General features: G+C 44.7%; 1 long non-coding RNA gene across 1 annotated transcript; it reads right to left on the bottom strand.

The window, feature by feature from the left end:
- Positions 1–8084: 8084 nt before the first annotated feature.
- Positions 8085–12032, bottom strand: LOC119297287. Its single transcript, XR_005145606.1, has 3 exons — positions 11451–12032; positions 10573–10825; positions 8085–9286 (listed from the first exon to the last, which is right to left on the bottom strand). It is a non-coding gene; the product is annotated as an uncharacterized LOC119297287 (long non-coding RNA).
- Positions 12033–22523: the final 10491 nt, after the last annotated feature.

The raw sequence follows: 22523 nt of genomic DNA, 5'->3' as shown, positions 1-22523 counted from the left end.
GGAGAATAACAGCAGGTGTGGGTGAGTAGAGGGATGGCTAGGCCAGCGATGGGAGTACGGTGGGGCGGTGAGGCCTGCGCGACAGCAGAGCCGGCCGCGGGGAGGAGGGAGCAGGCAGTCCCGCCGGCGCTTGTTTGAGCGGCTGGAGCAGGAAGAGCAGAGATTGAAGAAGCACGACGGCCGTTGGATGGCCATCCAACAGTCACTGCTTGTGCGTCAACCTTTTTTTAGGAAAGCCTCAAATATGTGGAAAACAACATATAACCCATCTGCCATTATTTCTAATAATTTACAGCCCATTTGCTAATTATTAAGTTTTTTTGGAGCCCATATTCTTTTTGTTAGCATTACAGCCCATATTGTGGCCACGGTTAAAAAATTATACAAAATTTTGCATATTTCGGTGCGGTCCGAACTGTTTTTAATCCCGAAATTTCGACTCACATTCAAACTGATTTCAAAAATAAATGTATATCAATATAAAATCCAACAAATTCTCCACGAATAAAAATTAATGTAATTTAAAATCTCGAAATGAAAAAAAAAGATATTTGAAACTAATTGCCGGTTTGATGTGTTTTAAAAATGTACAACACATTTCTCATTACTGATGGGCCATTTTCTCGCCCAGCCGAATGAAAGCTCTCCTCGTCTTGAAAGATTTGCAGCCCAACGGGCCTGACAAAGCGACTTACTTGGCAAATCACAAAAAAACTGGGCTATGACCGTGGACCCAGCTGTCAGCCTCTCCACGTACAGTACTCTTCCGATGGAATGTCATTGACCATGCCGCGCCGGGAGCACCAAGGCAGTGGACGACAACGAGGCCTAGGAAGGGGACGACGTGGAGTCGGGGAAGACGCGGCAGTGGATGCCCACGCGGAGAGGAGTACGAGGGTTCACTGGTTCGGCTGCAGTGTGAGGCTGCCGTCGCCGCAGGGCCTGGCTAGCGGTGGGAGTAGTAGGGGGCGATGAGGCCTCAACGGCAGCACAGCCGGCCACTGGAGGCAGGAGCAGGCGGTCTCCCCGACACTGGTTTGGGCGGCTGGTGCAAGAAGAGCAGCGATTGAAGAAGCAACATGACCGTTCGATTCAAATCCAACGGTTACTGCTGCTAGAATCTTTTGTTGACTAAGTTGACAAGCCCTGCGTACGCGTCAACTTAGTAGCCTCACAGGTCAGCCTCCCAACCGGTGCGCCCCAGATGACAGTGGGAGGAATCATTTTTTCGCGTAATAAGGAGGCAGTTGATTGCGTGCGGCCAGGCCAGCGGAGGGAGTAGGGTGGGCCGGGGAAGCCTGCGCGACATCACAGTGGGACACAAGAGGAGGGAGCAGGCAGTCCCGCCGGCCGCTAGTTTAGGCGGCTGGAGTAGAAAGATCAGAGATTGAAGAAGCACGTCAGCCGTTGGATGGACATCCAACAGTCACTGCTGCTAGAATCGTGTGTTCACTGACAAAGCCTTGCGTAAACAAGTCAGCCACGAAATCTGTGGCATGTACAGCCCATTTGCTATTATTTTTATAATTTTTACTCATTTTCTAATTCATATGGAATTTATTGTAGCCCATTTTCCATTTTTAGAATTGCTGGCCATTTTCTGGTCAGTACCAGGGTCAAAAAATTAACTAAATATGTGGGAAATTTTGAAAATTTGCAAATTTTTGCTGGGGAACAAAATATTCTTAATCCAAAAATTAATAGCCATACTAAAACAAATTTAAAAATAAATTAGTACTATGTCATGTTAAATCCAATGAAATACGTATAAGATATCAGTGAAGAACAAAAACCAAAAAAGAAACTTATATCCCATTTGCTATATTTTTTTGGAATTTTCAACCCCTTTTGATATTACTTTTAACAGACATTGACCATACTCTTAAGCCAGGCTGGAATGCATCCCTCCTCGTCTTAAAAGATTTGCAACCCAGTAATTCAGAGAAAACAAATAGACCTAGCTTGGGTAGGTATTCTTCAAAAAGAAATACTTGGCTACCTATTTTCCCAAAGAACTGGTGCACGAGCATTTAGCTCTATTTATTTATTTACTTATTTATGTTTAGGGGACCATGAGCATGTACCTGGGCCGGATTCATGTGAGAGCCTCCCTTCTAGTTAATTATGGGCTTCTCTATTGGGCCTTCATCAGTGGGCTGCATGTTATCAACAAGTGGAAAATGTGTTCCGTACGAAAAATAGTATGCGCTAGGTACGGTACGGGGCACTAAAGGATCGAACCGTGCAACGACTTCCAAAACATTGTGTTTGTCGTTCTAACAACACATTTATTCAACCAATAGACAAAATATACTACTGATTGTACATTGAAAACAACAGCAGCAACAACCAGGGCTGGGGGTGCAACAGAAGCAGTAAGCAGGCCAGAAGAGTGAAGACGCAACTCTCTCTTCCAAACCAAACATCAGCCATCATTACAAAAGGGCTACCAAAAAAGAACAAGTGTATGCATCAAACCAAATAAAGATCCTACTACACCGAGTGTACGCATCTAACTAAGTGGCTCAATTAGATGTTACTATTTATTAAGCTATGGAGATTGGCTGACGGCTTGAACCAGATGGGTGCCTGACGGGGGAAACTCCGGCCAGCAGGTCAAAGTCTGATACTTGCGACCCTCTCTCCTACTTTGGGCTGCAGAGCGTGGCGGCACATATCAGGGTATGGTGCATGCAGAGACACATGGTACGCTGTGTACACACAGTTTTGCCTGATGAATGAAACCGCGCTGCCATCGTGATCCTTGTCGTCGGTTATCTCCTGGTTAATCGGAGAATTCAGTCCGACAAACAGAGAGCGTGTACCAAGGCTACTTACCAGCCTCCAGTCAAAAATTCCTGAAGGCCCAGAGAAGCTGGGATCCTGCTCAAAGACCTTGCAGTGACTGTGATTGTATTCCATGAAACAACATGTCCGGTACATGCGAACAATCATCAATCTTTCGCCGTCGTCTGATCGAGCCAGGAACCACCTGCAACTGCCATGCCGCTTTTCTTTGAAAGGTTCTGGGATTAGGAAGGGTAGGGACACCAGGCGGCCTACAACATCATATCAAGTTGGAGTCAAATAAAATAGGGCTCTTAATTTAGTCAATCTTAAGAACAGCATGTTATGAGCATGAATATTTTTTCAGCAAATGTTAACAGTAATATAAGCAAGCCATCATGATATCATAGGAAAGTAACATACTGCTATAACAGCCATTTGTAGCGATGACTGGAGTAGGCCAGCAATACATCCAGCCATAGAAGGAGTCGACATCATAAATGAAGCCATTGTGTTCAATGGCATCAGAGAACCATGGAGGATGTATGATCCTACGATGGACGTGCAGATTTATCCACTTACCACAGTGACCTGTCAGATAGGCGTGACTGCAGTTGAAGAATGCAATTAGTGTGAAGTCTTTATAATTCGCAGATCTTGTGGGCACTTGGCAGATTACAACCTTGAGCAAATCAAACTTGGTATCATGTTGGCTACTGTAAGATTCCGAGTATTCTAGGCTGCGGTGCCAAAGCAGTGCAGTGTTAATCGAAGGAAGGGGGATCAATCGCCGGGTGTAGACCTCCACGAGCATCCAGCTGCCGCGACCGTCGACGAGCACCATCCAAGACGTGTTCATGCCGACCTAGTACATACCGCTAATGTAGTTGAGGCCGACGGGGATCGGATCGCAGTCAAGGGGGTTGATGCTCGCCACCCTACGATTGTTATGCTGCATGACACGTCGTTTCTGAAGATCAGGCGGCATCAGTAAGCAAGGAGCTGGCTTAAAAAGCTCTGGCCTGAGGGCTTTGAGTAAACGGTACAACCCCGACGAGCACGCAGCGAGCGGCATGGTGCTGCGATTGTCCACACGTGAAACAATGAACTTGATTACCTCCGTGGGGAGCGAATTCCAGCCACTCTTTCGGCGGACGCTGCTCGGTTCTACCATTGTTCGTGCTTGGGTTTCGGACGAGGCGGGAGGCGCCTTAGCGGGGATGGAAGATTGGACGAGATTATGTGCGGACAAAGATGGAGAAGCGAATATGTGCTGCGGGAAGTGGATAGGTGATGATGACTACAACATGCCGCTTGACTTACGAGACACATACCCGCAGCGTAGGGTCATGTCGATGCCAGACAGCTTGCTTGAGTGATCACAGTACTGGTACTCCCTACCGTGCTATGCCCTAACTTGCTTGAGTAGAGTAGTAGAGTAGGACTCTGCTCTACTACTAGCACCAGAGGAGTAGTATATTCTAATCTAAAATAGTTACAAACTTCAATTCCCGAGCGTGGAACGACTATGAACCATGCTCAAAGACCATGTCTACGTGGTGTTTGGACATGGGCGACAACCTCAACGCCAACGGTGCTGCTCCTGTTGCACCGTATGTGTTTCTATCCTTCCTGTTCGAAATTGTGGTAGAATTCATGATTTATTTTGTGCCTATTCGAATTAAATCTCGTAGTAACTTGCTCATATATTCAACTGGCGCAATGTCCCCTACAGCCACTCCCGTTTCATGGACAGCCTGGTCGATGCCTCCAAGGAGCCCTTTGTCCACTGCTATGAGTGCCCGATGCCATTTTGTGGCTCACCGGCGGACATGGTGCATCACCTCACGGATGCGTGCAGCGGTCACTGTTGGCCCTTGGGGGAGAACATCAAGTACGAGATGTGCTACCCGTTCACCATGCCGGAGTCGCTGGAGGATCGACGTGAGAGGGAGGGGGAGGAGATAGCGATGAACGTGAACGTGAGGGGGAGGAGATAGCGATGTCGTGGGAGGCGCGGTATGTATAGCGAGCAATGGCACACCTACGTAAGATATGGACTGAGCTGCACTGACTTAACTGCAGCTCCAGTTGCGTCACTGACATGTGGGCCAGACCCCTGTTGGGCCCATACGTCAGTGACCCAATGCACCTGCAGTTAAGTAACAGCTACGTGGGCATATTTGTTGGAGTAAATTATGGGGGAGCGAAGGGGTGGAAATATTGCTGGTCACAACGGATTGGACGACCGTGGGGGAGAGGAGAGTCATGCATGCAGATTTTTTCACACGAGGTGGAGTGGTGGGACCGCTGGAGGGAGAAGGAGAGTTTGGCAGGCATATTGTTTCCACACATGGAGAGGAAAAAATTTGGAGACGAACGGGCTTCCTGCAGGTATGGGGAACGGTGCATAATAAGTCATCTTGCATGCCGGGCTAGGTATAGTCTCAAGTCATTAAAAACATACACGCCCCACACATGTTCATATTTTAAGGTGCACTAAATTATTGCATGCGATGATTAAGGCTGGCCATAATGGTGGTATCTTAGCTGGTATCATGCACACGGGAATAGCAAACATGCTGATGTGGCAAAGAATTAATGAAGAGAGGGGGGTTACAGTAACTAGTGTTCATGCATGCATTAGTAAACACATTTTTTTGTGAAGAACGACAGCACTAGTTGAGTACTTTTGCAAACTTCAAAAACTATTCCACCGCCTCTACTATCTTGCTAAGAGTAGGTGAAAATTTTGAATCGAGCCCTTTAAACTAGAAGGGAGGTAGTGGTACTCTAATAGCTAACCTTGTTGTGATGACAAGATAGGACATGACACGCACCTGGATGGAGGAACTAGTCTACATTGTGCATTTAAGTTTTGTCTGAAGTCAATGTACCTCTACTTTCACCAGACTTATAGAAAAATGTGTCAACGTTCACAATTATCAAAGATTAGCCGTTCGGCCAATAAGGTGGCACACTTAATCGCTAAGTATAGCTTTGACAATAGATTAGATGGTATTCTTATAAATAACATACTGCCCTGTGTGGTGAATATTGTATCGAATGAATGTATTGGTGTGTCTGGTTAATTAATATAAGGTGGTGTTCAAAAAAGTATAAATTTGGTCAAACACTTTGCAAACGGTTGACAGGAGTAAAAAGGACCAGAGGGAGTATCATGCATGCGGAGTAGGCAAAAAAAGTGCTTGTCTAAAAAAAGGCAAAAAAATTGCTCATTTATAGCCGGTCGAAGTCTCAAAGGGCACGACCGCGCGAGGGAGGCAAAGGTCGTGGGAGGCGCGACGTTTGACGGAATTAAGTGAAGTTACATCCACCGCCGGCATGGCGTGCGAACAGGCAGAAGCTATACCGTCAGGCCTACGATATGGGTCTAGTAGACATGACATCTAGTGGGTCCCGCATAGTTCTCAAAAACTCTTTCGGGGCTTGCAGCCGTTTATCCACTGGGCAAGCCAGCAACCCCACGCCGTTCGCACGCCCTACTCGTCCCTGTCTTCTACCTTACAATAGTTCGCTCCCAGTCGTCCCGTCCTTTCACATTAGTTCGCTCCCAGTTTTTTTTGCGGGGTACAACAGTTCAACTTCTCCTAACCCTCCTCCAAAATCCATGGCCTCCCAAATCTCCATGGTCACCGCTGAGTACCAGGTTAGAGCCATCACCGGCGATCAGTTCATCGTCATCTACACACGTGGATCTGAGACGGTGAAAGCATGGCTTGCTCGCTTCCTACGCAGTGGGTCGCTGGGCTAGATGTTGAGTACACCACAGTCCTGGGACGAGAGAAGGATCTAAAGGACGAAGAGAGGAAGAAGCCCGCCGTGATCTAGGTTTGCGTACATAACGTTTGCTTGGTCTACCACATATGCCATGCCGATGTTGAGTGCCAGGATTTTAAGAACTTCCTCAAGGACAAAAGAGTGAAATTCGTTACCGTAGGCTTTAAGAACGATAGGGATATCCTGCGTCGGATAGGTCTCGTTGTAGGCCAGCCCTTCGATCTCCAGAAGGCAAGCCTGGTGTCCTCCTCTCAACCTTCAATGTTGACCCTGGCAGCAGCCATGATTGATCCTTCGTACACTAAACTAAAGAAACCTCATCACGAGTTTCATCATGCATGGGAGTCGAAGACATTAGATGAAGATCACATCCTATACGCAGCAATGGATGCCTACCTTTGTTTAAATATCTACTAGCAAAAATGCCCGTGCGTTGCAACGGAAAAAAAATCACATGCCTTTAGCCCAATATGTATGAATCATGACGCATAGATCCATGTCCTATATTTTAACATGGCACCATACCTGCGTTGCCGCTTATCCTTCTTATGCCCTTTGACAGTCGTACTCGTGTTGTCCGCCTGAATGTTGAACTATCATATATAGTAAATGAGCCCGTGCATTGCTACGGGGCATGCATGCTCTATCTTTAGGATGCACATTCTATGGTTCTATGCCAATTGTGTGTATCATATATCTTTAGGACTCATGTACATTAGGCGTCATCGTCGACCTTTTAAACCTTCGAATTACTCCTTCCTCCACTCTACATCTCTGTCTCTCTTTATGTTCGGCGTCATTTCGCAATGACTCTCTCTCACGTGTGATCTTTCGATGATTCTCTATAAAGTGGTTAATGTTGCCTGGCGTTGTGGACTAAGGCACCATATATTCCTCTTCTTGAATGGATGTTGATCGATGGATGTTGCCTCATGTTGTAAGAAATGTTTAGATTTTGAATTATTCCAATTTTCCTTTTGTCCGAGGGTGGTTGGTAAATATGTCTACCGTGTACTAACCATGAAAAAAAACGCCTGGGTATTGTAGGAGATAGCTTAAGCCACTACTGAATAAAATGCAAAATAAAATGTGGCAATCTCTATACAAAAGAAATATGACAATCTCTTTGATGGGAACTCATTTACAACAATGCACTAACCCTATGCAAATATTTCCTGGTAGGGTAGAGTATGCAAAGTTCGCATATGAAAAAATGGGTTCCTGCATAAAAATCTCAAATATATAGCCGAAACATTCATGTAATCATGAGCTTGAAATAATTACAGTACAGCGGGGGTGATCGATCGTCTCTTCAACTAAATAAAGGAAATCAGATTGCAGAGAGATGCATTCCCAAACTGTGAGTTTAGGCATGGAGTTATATTATTTTTCATCAGATAAAAGAACATGTTATATGATAATAATAAATCACAATAATTTTCCAAATCTGTAACTAAAATGTACGTTGATGTTGTACAGACTGTTAACAAATTGATAGTCATATTCAGCAACAAACTTGTAGGTCTATACCTATAAAACATAAGCTATTTCAAATATGATGCTTGGAACAGCTTGATAAAAGTTGGAAGAGCTCAATGTGACTAAACAGGCTAGACATGGATTGGCATGTGACTGAAAGATCAATCTCCACTGATCCGAACAGAACACCAACAAATGTACCCATGAACTGCCCGTACAGGTGTGATAGCAGAGACCTCAAAGAGCTTCCTGTTTCTTTCCTTGAAATTACAACTCCCGACTATTTAATTATTTATTTACAATAAGCAAGTGAATAGATAAGCAAAACAGAGGGATAACAACTCTACAATCTTACTATGAAATAACCAGTAATGTTTTCCAGATCACAAAAATCAGATATTGAACAGTTATGAAAAACTAACAAAGTTATGGCTGATTTATATTGAACAGTTGGCTCTTTGAAGTGCAGCTCTTGGTCAGTTTAGCAACTGAACATGGATTGAGCAAATCTATCATCTTTTTTAATCTGCTTTAGCTTACTATTTGTAATGAATATAGCTCATCTGAATTTAACACTACATGGAAACTAAACTGAGCGAGACTCTATGTGTAAAGCGTACCCGATGCCTTGAGCTCTGGAATGGTACTGCATAAATGTAGAAACACAAATGTCAGACATAAACTGGTTGATCTTTAATCAAGCAACAACTGATAAAATCAGGCCATTTGCAAGTTGTAAACATATAGGCAGAGCCGCGCAAGCATATTTCCGAATGATATATATTGAAGCCATGTCGCCGGAATAATCTATCAACTTCTATTTCACCTGGCTCGGATTGGCTTCAGTGTAGATCACATTGTAAGCTTGGAACATCAGGTACACTTGTTTAAGGTGCAGATCCGACATCAGATACACATGCTTCTTCATTTTCATTTTCTAAATAGAGGTAAGAGTTTGACCAGAAAATTAAAATGTGTCTCAATCTGTTGTATGCATAACATCAAACAGGTTGTGGGTGGATGCTCATGAATAGCAAAAGATGGTTCACACTAAAGAAAGAACCGAGAAAGTACTTTGCCCATTACAAATCCATGTACATGAGAGAGAGGAGCGCATGCTAGCAGCTAGCTAGTTGTCGCTGCTAGTTGTCGCTGCTTCTTGCTTCTCCTCCTTGATGCTAGTCACCGCTCCTGCTATCCTACCTCAAAGCTCAAACACCTACGCATGTAGCCAAAGAAGAATCAGAGAGATAAGTTGAGAAAATAAGGGCAGAGAGCATGGGGGCAACAGGAGAAGATGCGTCGTTAAGCCACCATCACCCCGAGCGCCGTCAGCAGGTCGCACACACAATCAGGTTTTATTGCTATTTCTGTCAAATTTGACTATAGATGCTAGTGTAGTATAACTATCACTCAAACGTTTGGCTATGTGTATGCCGAAACCTGATCGAGTTACATGGTTCAGTTTAGCAACTGAATTATAATGAGCAATCTCTGTTCCTCCATATCTCTTGATTTTTCCGTAACACTAATTTCACGCCCGGGAGTTGGCGAGTTGTGGGGTATATTAACTAAGAGAGGCGAGTTGTGGTGTGCAATGGTCATCTAGGGACAGTGGCTGATAAGTGGGGGGCGGCGCATGGGGTGGTGACTAAGGGGCAGGCACCCGGAGGGTGGGCAACCTTGGAGAAGTAGGCGGGATAGGGGCATAGGCGGTAGAGGCATGTTGTGAGGGGCAATGGTGGAAAACCATTTGGGTGGATGTGGGGGCTATAAAATGAAGAATGGGGAGGAGAAGATGGGCGGCTGGAGCGCCGTCGTCGTCGTCGGTGAACCACCGCCCTGCCACTGCGCGAGTCGTCAACTGACGCCCTCTGAGAGCCGCGAGTTCAAAATAGACAGGAGCAAATATGAAACTTTGCAGTCTATTTTTTATCTAAATAAAAGGGTGGTTGTACGGTAAATTTCCTGAAAGAACCTGAATGTGAATCTGAATGTATAGAGAAGCAAGTACATGAGCTAAGCATCTTGACTTGATCTTCGGCTAGATGTGCAAGCAGCACAAACATACGATAACACACAAAACACACATACATAGAACAATTTTTCTGGACACATGAAGACTCCTAGGTGCTTCTAAATTTTAGGAAAAAACATATTTCCCTCATGCCACTTATTAACATGACATTTCTGGGAGTGAAATGAGACACCAATAAAGGGAAAAAGAAATAAAGATAGATATGTCATATGTGACAGATAAAAGTGCTGAACATCATGTTAAGGACGAAGCCAAGATAAGGTATCTAACTGGCTAACTATCTGGAGGGAACATAGTTAAGACTAAGGATAATCAATACAAATGCTGTTCAACCATAGCTTACGAGGAAACAAGGTCTAGTATTTTGCATAGCATGAAAATATTAGTCTGAATATCTGTACAGATACACGTAAACCTGAAGGAAACACATTTGTCTAACTAAAATAAGACAAAGAAGAGATGCTTACTGTAATTGCATTCCCAACCAAGTGAAATACTACTCCTTGCATGCCTATGAGCTCATCAAAAGGAACATCCTCGGCACCATCCATGTCATCTAGACCATCTAACATATGCTCAACTTGGGCCTATTAGAGTTATTTGGATATTTGTCAGAAAGCTTCTTCACCCAGCTAGCAAGTCTTCAAATCAAGCATGTAAATGTAGATTCTTTTCCTTTACAACATTTCATGCTTGATCAATAATCTATATTCCGATGATCTGCTTGACAAAAATCAAATATCAAAATTAATCGCAGGTTAATTAAGCAGTGTAGGAGTAAAGCAACAGACCTATCAGTTACACAAATCGTTTCAGGTTTTCAACCACAGAAGTGTACAGAAAACGTCAGATATCTCCAGACAAATTGCCATTGGTAAGTAGCTCGGTCTACCATATGTTTAACACTAACTACTTCTTTCTGCTCCAAAAAGAAAAACAGTAAATGCAATTATGAATTTCAAAGCTCGTATACTGATCCAAAATTACAAATAGATATTTGATCTACAGGAAACACATGACCACAAACACTAATAACTGGCACAGATCATTCAAGCGCAACATTTTCTGATATATAGGTTGTACATGAGAAAAATTCCCCACTGCATTATCTAACCACGTATAAGACACTACTTCAGACCATCAGTTACAGAAAGTAAATTTTGCAAAATTGTTCGTACATACTTAGTCTTGAGTCTTGACACAAGTTTCATTAGTCATATAAATAGGAATTTTCAGGTTGGGATAGGGCGCAATTAAAAAGCAGATGAGTATCATGAGATGCGAGCTTGGCTTCAACAACCATGAAGATATATCAGGAAATTGCAAGGTTTGCTTCAGTGAATACCTAAGTGCAGAACCGACAGATCGAGTTCCGACAAAGTCTGGAGTCTGGACCAGGGGCGAACGGCGGGTGGTGTGCCGGCAGCTCGATTCCCTCCTCCTTCCCTTGTGCGCCACACCAGGAGAGGAGCGCCGCGCTCCTCGGGAGCCTGCACGTCCCGCCCGGCAGTGGCCTTGACGCCGGCGAAGTCCTCGCACCTCGGGGGAGTGGATACAGAGATATCAAGGAGAGCCGGTGGTATCCTTGGTCCTTGCGGACGGCATCGCGAAGCGATGGCAGAGATGCTGGGGGAGCTGCGCGAGGCGATTGCAGAGATGCTGGGGAGTCACGCGAGGCGAGGTTAGTCGCCTCGGCGGGGTCCTCGCCCACGATCAGGACGTCCACCGGCGCTCCATCGTGTATATCGGCGGGCGCCGTGCTCCAGGGAGCCGGTGGCTAGGGCTCCGTCAAGGCTATTTACCAGCGGGGAAGGACTACAACGGCGATTAGGGACGGAAGATGGTGGCGAGGGCTGCCGGAAGCGGCTGCGCGGCGGCGAAGGGAACCCTGCCGTCGGGGCGTCTCGCGTCCCCGTACGGAGAGACAGGCCTCTGCAATCCTTTTTTTCCGACTTAATAACACATGAAAGCTTGTGTAGTGCGGGTTGATTATCCACAGAAGCAGGATCTTTTTTGCAAAAACGCCATGATGGTTCATGGAGATTTTTTTCAATCCGTGCTTTATTATATTATATAAATTAATAGGGAGAGACAAGGTTTGGATGAAGAAGCAGAGCCCAGTGTCCGGTTCAAGCAAAGAAGTGTCGGCGAAGAGGAAGAGGAAGAGGGACGAGGACGAAGTCGAGGACGTGGACTCGGACTCCGAGTAGGTGGCAGTGCCGTCGCTCATGCTGGTTCTACTGCAGTGTCAAGCAGACTAGTTGCTTAGTTTATTTTTAAGGGTGTGTTGTGCTGAGGCCCCAGCAGAACTATGTTTATGTTCTTTCTCGTTATTTGAACTCTTTAGTATGTACAATAGTACTAGTACTATGTCTTACTACTGTTCTTCTTGTAGTCGGTACTACTGCTCGTATCTTTGTGTTTCTACTGTACTTAATACTTTCGTACTAATAGTATAATTTAGGTCAGTCGATTTGTGAAAGAAGTTCAACGGAGCGAAGGAAGAAGATGACAGAAGGTGGAAGAAGCCCTTCTAGCCATTCATGTTGCATCAAACGGCTCACACGAGTCGACTGACCCAAATTGCTACTTCAGATTGCAGGATCCACGTGGCATTCAAGGTCTTGAAGGTAGATTCCGCGTCCGCATCCGGTTTGCAGGCTCGACGCACGTGCGACCGGCTTCCGCCGGACAGCCACCATGCGCCTCCTTCACGCGGGCGGAGACGACAATGACACGGTAGTTCCTCCTCGCCGGCGTGCTGAGCACGTGCTCGTCCTCCTCTTCGTACGCCGCGTGCATAGACGCGACTCTACCAGCTGCTCGCGTGCTTGGCAGCGCGGCGGCATCGCGAGGAGGAACTGCAGATGACGTGAGCGGGCGAGCCTTCGGCTTCATGGCACAGGGATGGCGGCGACACAACGGTGATGGGCGAGAAATTGTTGGCCAGAGCAGGCGGGCGCCGGCATGCGCAACGGCGGCGGCGGCATATTGATGAGTGCGCGTGTGGGAGCTTACTTTAATTATATATATAAGGTTGGTCAAACCTAAAAGAAAACCATACTAGTACACGTAAACATTAGACTTAGGCAGCGCTTTTATTAGTTAGTACCACAGCCACGATACGGAATCATGTGCAAGCGCGTGAACCGCGGCCGAGCGGTCGATCGAACGGTGCGTCACCGTGTCGCGCTCGAAGGACATCCACCGAACCTTTTTATGTGTGTGAAAACAATCCTCGAATATTACTCAACTTTTTTTCCTGTGAAAGTTCTTCACGCTGCAATATTTCCATATATTTGAATTTAGCTCCAGTTCGTGTTTATTTGGATTTGGACGTTTTAGGTGCGCCTTAGTTTTCTTAATACTGATTTTGTGTGTGTGACTGAGAGAGAACATGTGTATGTGTCCATATGTGTGTTGTGGCGGAAGGGCAATGTGGAGACGGTGTGTGTGTGATACAGACATAGAGAGGTGAAAATGTGCAAATGATCATGCCTGAATGACACATAGACATATGCCGATACGTTGTGTATACATGAGAGAACGGTCTTCTAGTTTAGGGCATGTTTGGTTTCAATAAGTCACCTAACTTATAAGTCAGGTGACTTAAAATCAGTGACTTATAAGTCACGCCTATTTGGTTGTCATTTGACTTATAAGTCATCTGACCACACCTTCCCACCTTGTTTTTTAATGTAAAGGTGATGGGACCCACGTAAAAAGGGGTGACTTATAAGTTTTAAGTTGGGGTGGAGCAACTTATGGCTTATAAGTTGGGGTGACTTATAAGTTGGGTCCGTTTGGCAAAATAAGTCACTTTTTGCACTTTTCGACTTATAAGTTGGTGACTTATTTGGAACCAAACAGGGCCTTACTTGTGTGTGTGAGAGAGAGAGAGAGGGAGAGAGAGACAGAGAGAGGAGCATCCGTAACACAACAACCATCTCTCTTGATTCGTCCGCCCCTCGCACGGTCGCATGCAACACATGCATCAACGCGCACATTTTGACACCCTCACCCGGCCTCTGCCCACCTCAAGGCCCGCACAATCTCTTCGTGAATACCCATTTCTCTCCTTAGGTTTGTTTTCTCTCAATATCTGACACACACACACACAGAGAGAGAGAGACACACGCAGCACAACACACACACACACACTCCCCCGAGCACATAATTCATCCCCATCCAAGGTTATACGGCGATCACTCTCGCTTGTGCTTCTTTGCATCCCAACATGCACAACACCTCAATCTTCAAAGAGGGCATCGAGCAGATCGAAGACGTCGACCACACCGTGCTAGAGAATGCGGGGTCATTTGGAAGCAGGGTGATGTGACGACGGCTGACTTACTCCTCCCCCCACCCTCTCTCTCTCTTGCACAAAATTACCAATCCCTCTCTCCCCCGCACAAAATTTTCAATCCCTCAACCCACGAGATCCTTCCCCTCTCGTCCATGTTTTTCCAGCTCTCTCATCAAACATGTTGTCTCTTCTCCTTCCACGTATACAGAATCCAGATGCACACGCATCTCATGTATATTACATGTATCCATCTTTCTCACAGACCTAACTTCTTCCTCTCTCTTTCTCTCTCTATCTCTCTCTCTGTCTCGTTAGGTTTGTCTCCTACTCTCTCGTTCACATACATACAATCTTTCCCGCCCTATCTGCTCCATCTTCAAAAGCTCTCTCTACACATTTCATTCACACATTGGGATATGTCAAAATGTTGCTTCTATAATGGCTGATGTAGAGTTATGGTTGTTTTTGTTGCATCCTACAAAGTAGTAACTATGAAATGCATTTAGATTCTCATTTGACTGGGATTATGTGAGTTTGAGCATGTTGTGAAGTACTATAGACCTTGTATACATCTTGGGATTCGACAATGATTGTAACTATTGAATTGTTTAGACCATTACATTTGAAGTCAATTGCCTAATATATTTATTTCACAAGTTCAACAAATGATTAGTTCACTACAAACTAAGAAAACAAATGTGTACTCCCTCCGTTTTTATTTAAGTCCGCGTATTAGCATTGGTCAAAGTCAAGTTTTGTAAACTCTCAGAAACCTTATAACAAAAAATATTAACATATACAATAACAAATAAATACCATTATATTCATTATTGAATGTACTTTCACATCATACATATTTGTTATGGTAAATGTTTATATTTGTCTATAAACTTGGTCAAACTATAGGAAGTTTGACTTCGGTTAAACCTAATATGCAGAGTTTACTATTACTACTCGCTAGTTGCTTAGCCGAATCACTCAACACGCCACACGGGGAGTCCAGTGTCACAAAATTTTGAGGTCGGCGGGAAAATCTCCCGCGACCCTGATTCGAGCAGTAGGAAGTTACCATCATAGCCTTCGGAACAGGCCTACGGATGACGCTTGGTAGGGGGCTGTTTTCGTAACTTCAGGTTCACCCTACCCAGCCAACTCCACCCCAGCACCCAGAGTAGTACACCTGAATACTCCACATTTTCTATCCCCACCGCAAAATAGACTTCTCCACGGCACCGTAGCCTTCGTGCTCCTCCCCTTTACATCGGCGCACTCGTCCACCGCAGTGCATCTGCCTCATCGATGACCTCGTACGCCGCACTGGAGCCGGTCCACCGTCGTCATCGTACACGGAGCCTCTTCCCCGGCATCGTCTTCCACGTTCTCGGATCTGCTTCCCGGAAGCCAATGCCAATCGCAGAAGTACCACCGTCGTGGACAATGAACTGACTCTTGTTGCCGACCATGACTCATAGAGGCCGCCGCGACCATCGTTCTCCTCCTCGATTGGTAATGTCTGCATTGAATCACTTAGCAGTACATGTGCAGTTCCAATTTTGTTCATACCTACCCTTCAAATTTCCTGGGTGCTATTGTTCCTGTAAAAGTAATTGGTTATAGCCTCCATTGTCCAACAGAATATCAGCTTGTAATTGTGCGTCGCTCCTGTATCGCGCTGTGCTTGGGTAGGTTTTTCATCTGCAACCAGTACTGTGGCAAATGATGGAAAGGTTTTTAGAACTAGCAAGATGCCCATGCGTTGCACGCATCAAGATGCATTTGTATGAGTAGTTTATCTTGTGGGAGAAAAGGATGAACGAGGGAAGGCCTTATTTGCAAATCTGGAGAGGGGTATGGGTATCTTTTTGCAAAATTCCCATTTGTTTCCTTCCTATCTGTCAGATATAAATCGGACAGCCTATATTGCAAGAAAAAAGTAGCCAATAAAGGAAGTAGAGATAAATATTAAATATAAAATAAATATAACAGTATAGAAGAGAGTAGAGATAGCATGTTGAGATTTTTAAAGCGTTGCGCATTGCGATTCTGTTGGAGATGCTCTAACATGGCAGACGAGTGCTTTAATGTTGCCCACAAGATGCGCGAGTATTACTAGTAGTATATTTTTCTTGCCATGTTGAGATTTTAAAACCACGAGTGCGAACATGTAGAGGAGCAATGAAGACCAAACACGGGATATTCGGGACATCTTCAAGGAGTGTGGCAAGTTAAAGAGGAGCCGCATCGAACCTGTAAAACGAGCTTTGGTAAGTAACACCCTTTCAATTACTTTCGTGTAGCCTTGTGTTCTTTGATGTGTATATGTTGTAGTTTCTGTTTCTCTTAAGCATGGTGTTCTTCGATGTGTAATAAGAAGAGTCTTAATCGTCCTAATGCTTTCATTTTTAGCTTGATGTAGGAAGTGGGTATTCTCACCTTGTAGTCTGTTTTTTTCCTTTTGAATTCACTTCTCCGAGTTCTGTTTATCTGGCTTCTACTAAATGGATCTAGGTTGCTCTGAGTATTGATCTAAAAAAGAAGTAACTTCATGTCAGGATGCAGTTCCTGCGAGGAGGGAAGTATGGTCAACCTCGAGATCATGTTTCCAAAATGAGGCTGGATTACACACAAGGTGCCAGTTCCCTAATGATGCTGGATTAGACACAAGGTGCAAATTCCCATATGATGCTGGATTACACACAAGCCAGGTGGAGTCGTCAGTTGTTCGTGTCCTCGTGGCATTAGTAAAGGCTAAAAGAAAGCGTGCAGCAGCCCTTGAGAATGTAGTTGAGTTCCTGAAGAAGCGAAAAGAGCAATCATATGCTCTCTTCACCCAAGCCAAATAAGAGATGGAAGAAGCCAGAAATAAGCTAGCAGAGGCAGAGCAGGCTAGGCGTCTCCTGCTATCTAAAACTGTTGTCAATACAAAATTTCCTTCATAATAGCTAGGTTCAAATGTTTATCCAGTCAGCATGCCTGTTGTGATGTTCGTGCATCTACTGATGTGGCACAAAATGTTTTTTCCGGGTCATGTAATAACATCAATTACTTTCCAAACAATAACAGACGAAGCATTGGACATGGTATAGTTCATGCGCAAGCTCGACATTCCAAGTTCAACTTCCACATCAAACTCATGTTCACAGATATCTGCACATTCATACATAATGTCCACAACCATGATTCACTTCAAAGCCAAAAAAAATGTGAGGAGAGTTATAAATAAAGAAAATCCTCTACTAGTTCCTGCTACCAGTGCGAGCACAACAAGTCAAGAACATGCGTAAATTAATTATATTTTAGTCATTTTTTGTTTTCTAAAATGCCTGCCGGCTCGCGGAAGAACGTGTTGCTGGCACACACACAGATTCAATGAAGGCAGGCGGGGCAGTCTTAAGATGGTTGCACGCGGCGAGGAGGCATGCTCAGCCGGGCCTGCAGCGAGTGGGGCCCTCTTGGCCGGCGCGCCGGTTCAATGCCTGCGCTATGAGAGGTCACGTCCGTGTCAGAGCAATCACTCCCTCCAGTCCTTTTTTGTTTGGGTATAACAAAATCTCGTTTTCCATTCACATTTTACAAGTAAAATTCATGGACAAACTTTGACCCAAAGTACGATGGGGACTAGTAAACTAGAATGGAGGTAGTAGTTTTTTTAATCAAAGAAGGGTTTCCCCTTTCAATTTTCATTATTGAAAACCAGCATCTAAATCTAAACCATAGTATTTGCCCTAGAAGGTTCAACATCTCGCAACATAAACCCATACAACCTCCATCGCAAAAAACCATACAACCATACACCAAGGAGGTACGTAGTACTATGAATTCAATTTTCGCTCCATACCAATCGTTCTAAAAACTACTTACTACTTATAACGCGCCATTAAAAACCGGAACTCTTAACCCCGCTAAAAACGATATTTTAAACATGGCTACTCAATCTGTGGCAACTGGCGAGCCACCGCGCTCCAAGTCGTTCACCTGTGGTCCCGACCATCAACTCCTATGGATCAACTTATCACGCGAGCTCACTATTCCTACAAAGGTGCTCCACCACGTACCCGGTACCCGCGAATGCAGCAATCGTGCACCTAGGGTTTTAGGGTTTATTTGTTAACGTCGCCTTTACGTAACACTCATGTGTGCGAGACAGCGAGAGGCCGACTACGTGCGTGCACCTCTTCTCTTCGTATATGTACTCCACCGTTTGTCTGGTGTCCAAAAAATTATAATAACTACTAGCAATGTGCCAATGCGTTGCCACACAATCAAACTAGATTAATACATCTTCACCAATTTGACAGAAAAAAAGTCTAGTTTTGAAATACGTATATCACTAAAAATATGTTATGTTTCACTCAAAATATATTCCTTTGGCGGTTTTGATGAGATAAGGGAGGAATGTTGTTGGTTTCAAGATTCAAGAAGTGGTATATGTCTAGTTTCTACTCTTACTAGCAAGATGCCCGTGCGTTGCACGGAACATCAAGATCTTGTGGGAGAAAAGGATGAACAAGGGAAGGCCTTATCTGCAAATGTGGTGAAGAGTGCGCGTAAATTGGCATATTTTCCTTCCTATCCGTCAGATATAAATCAGACGACCTACATTGCAGGATGGCAGGCCCACCATCATCACCAACTCTGTTTTTTATCCCTACTCTTATAAAAAGCATTGTCGGTGATGATCGTGTGCCTGCCATCCTGCAATATAGGCCGTCCGATCTATATCTGACGGATAGGAAGGAAACTATGGCAATTTTGCAAAAAGAAACCCACACCCCTCTCCACATTTGCAAATAAGGCCTTCCCTCGTTCATCCTTTTCCCCCACAATATAAACTACTCATACAAATGCATCTTGATGTTCCATGCAACGCATGGGCATCTTGCTAGTTTTTGCAAAAAGTCCATGTGTGTGTGAGAGAGAGGGAGAGTGGAGGAGGACAGAGTGCATGTGTGACAAAGATACAAGGAGTGTGTGTGCGATATGTATCAGCTTAAAATGAGGCAATAGTGTGTGTGTGCACGATCGAGAGGGCGTGTCTCAAGAAGGGAAGAAAAATCTACATAGATACAAGGAGCGGGAGAGAGACATGTATGCGATGGTGGAAGCACGAGTGTGCGGGTGTATAAACCTATCTAGAGGCTAGCTAGTCGATAAATGTTTGTGAGAGAAATACGAGTCGGGGTGCGAAAGCGAGAGTTTTGTGTGTGTGAGAGACGGTAGTCGGGAAGGGGAGTGGAAGCAGGAGTTGTGTGTGTGTGTGTGTCTATGAGAGAGAGAGGAGACGGTAGTCGGGGTTGTCTGATCGGTAAACAAATGAATAATGTCAGTCTGGGATGGAGACGAAAAGGAGACCGCAACAAATGTTGTGTCTACAGGAGAGAGAGAGTAATTTTAGTGGTATGAGTCATATGTAGAGACATATAGGGTGTGTGAGAGAATCCCATAGAGAGAAAGACAAAGTGAAAGATGAGTGGAGACTGTGTGTGTGGCGGTGAAAAAAGAAAGCTTAGGTACCGAGTGATACCAGAGAACAGTAGAGACATGAGAGATAATGAAAACCGTGTGATGTATAATGATAGGGAGAGTGTGACACTTCTCAAGGGAGACGTCGAGTGACCATGTTTGCGAGGATAGGAGAAACATGAAGTGAGCGTGCGGGTGAGCTGGAGAAAAGGGAGTGATAGCTACCTGAAGGAGCATGCATGCGAGAGAGATGGGCGTGAAAGGAGTGAACAAAAAAGGGATTCAAATATTTGAATTCGAGATGATGATACATGTAATCCATACTCGAACCAAAATTGATCTATCAAACATGCATACTCATATGAATTCACGCACATCTATGTTATTTAATACGTAGATATTACTGATCCATACATTTTAGTAGAACATAATTTGGTTAAATTTTTTCGAATTCAACCTTAAGATTTCGAGATCGTTGTATTTGTAAATCATATTATACATATAATGAACCCCGGTCCATGATTGTGCAAATCAAATCACGGGCTTTTAACAGGCCAAAATTGTCTCGGTCCTTGTTTGGCCCAATCAAATATCGGCTGCGAGCAGGCCGGATGCAAACCGGGCCGTAGTTAGGCCCAACTATATGACGGGCTTTTAACAGGCCGATATTAATATAGGGCCGAAATGTTAAATGGGCCCTTAACAGGCCAAAACTAATATCAGGCCGAATTACTAAGTGGGCCTTTAGCAAGTGGGCCCAAAAGCATAGTGTCCAGTTGACGGGCCGAATCTGATATGGGCCATAATTGAGCCCAAAGCCTCTTAAAGGGCCGGACCTGATCTGGGCCGTAATTTGGCCTAGAATGTGGTAAGCTTTTAACGGGCCGGATCTCATATGGGCCAGTATTAGGCCCGGAGCGTGGCGGGCCATTAATGGACCGGATCAAATATGGGCCGACATTTGGCCCAAAACATGGCAACCAGTTAATGGGCCGGCCTACTAGGGTCCTCAAAATCTTGTGGGCCTACAGCTAGGCCGGCCCATTAATGTCGGCGAAATCTCGTGGGCCTTTAGCTGGGCTGGCCCATTATGATCCGCAAGAATCTTATGGGCCTTTACCTGGGCCCGCCCATTATGGCACACAAAAATCTTGTGGGCTTTTACCTGGGCCGGCCCATTATGACCCGCGAAATCTTGTGGGCCTTTAGCTGGGCCAGCCCATTATGGTCCACAAAATCTCATGGGCCTTTAGCTGGGCCGACCCATTATGGTCCGCAAAATCTTGTGGGCCTTCAGTTGGGTCGGCCCATTTAAATTTGATGGGCCGGTCCACATGTCAACATATCATAGGCGCGTCTCGCCCATTGGATGAGTGACACCTGTGCCAACGCGGACCTGACACGTGTCTCCTCCAGCCAATGATGATTTTACACGTGGAAAATCCCCATTGGTCGGGTCTGTTAACGGGTTATCGGATCCAAAACCCGACCCGATAGCTTAACGACGTTCCGTTACGGTGGATGCCACACGTCGGTCACCCTTGACGAAAGCACTTCTGTGACGCGCGATTTATCATCATGGAAGTGGACACTTCCGTGATGATAATTTGGTAATGTCATGGAACACTTCTATGACAGCACAGGTATGACTATCTTGATTCTGTCATAAATTTGTCATGGATGTACATGCATGACAAAAAACGTGACCTACTGTGACAAACACGTATCATCACGGAAGTGTATTTTTTTGTAGTGAACATAGTTATGCAAATACTATCAGGACTAAGTTCATGATACATTAAAGTTCAATTAAACATATTACTTAAGAACTCCCACTTAGATAGACATCCCTCTAGTCATCTAAATGATCACGTGATCCAAATCAACTAAACCATGTCCGATCATCACGTGAGATGGAGTAGTTTTCAATGGTGAACATCACTATGTTGATCATATCTACTATATGATTCACGCTCGACCTTTCGGTCTCCAGTGTTCCGAGGCCATATCTACATATGCTAGGCTCATCAAGTTTAACCCGAGTATTTCTGCCTGTGCAAAACTGGCTTGCACCCGTTGTATGTGAACGTAGAGCTTATCACACCCGATCATCACGTGGTGTCTCGGCACGACGAACTTTGGCAACGGTGCATACTAAGGGAGAACACTTGTACCTTGAAATTTAGTGAGAGATCATTTTATAATTCTATCGTCGATCTAAGCAAAATAATATGCATAGAAGATAAACATCACATGCAATCAAAATATGTGACATGATATGGCCATGATCATCTTGCGCCTTTGATCTCCATCTCCAAAGTACCGTCATGATCTCTATCATCACCGGCATGACACCATGATCTCCATCATCTTGATCTCTATCAATGTGTCGTCACATGGTCGTCTCGCCAACTATTGCTTTTGCAACTATTGCTATCGCATAGCGATAAAGTAAAGCAATTACATGGAACTTGCATCTTATGTAATAAAGAGACAACCATAAGGCTTCTGCCAATTGCCGATAACTTTAACAAAACATGATCATCTCATACAAAAATTTATATCTCATCACGTCCTGACCATATCACATCACAACATGCCCTGCAAAAACAAGTTAGACATCCTCTACTTTGTTCTTGCAAGTTTTAC

The sequence above is a fragment of the Triticum dicoccoides genome, chromosome 5A, assembly GCF_002162155.2.
Source record: "Triticum dicoccoides isolate Atlit2015 ecotype Zavitan chromosome 5A, WEW_v2.0, whole genome shotgun sequence".
Classification (NCBI taxonomy): Eukaryota; Viridiplantae; Streptophyta; class Magnoliopsida; order Poales; family Poaceae; genus Triticum; species Triticum dicoccoides.
Note: the sequence above shows the minus strand (reverse complement) of the source record. Positions and strands in the feature narration are given on the sequence as shown.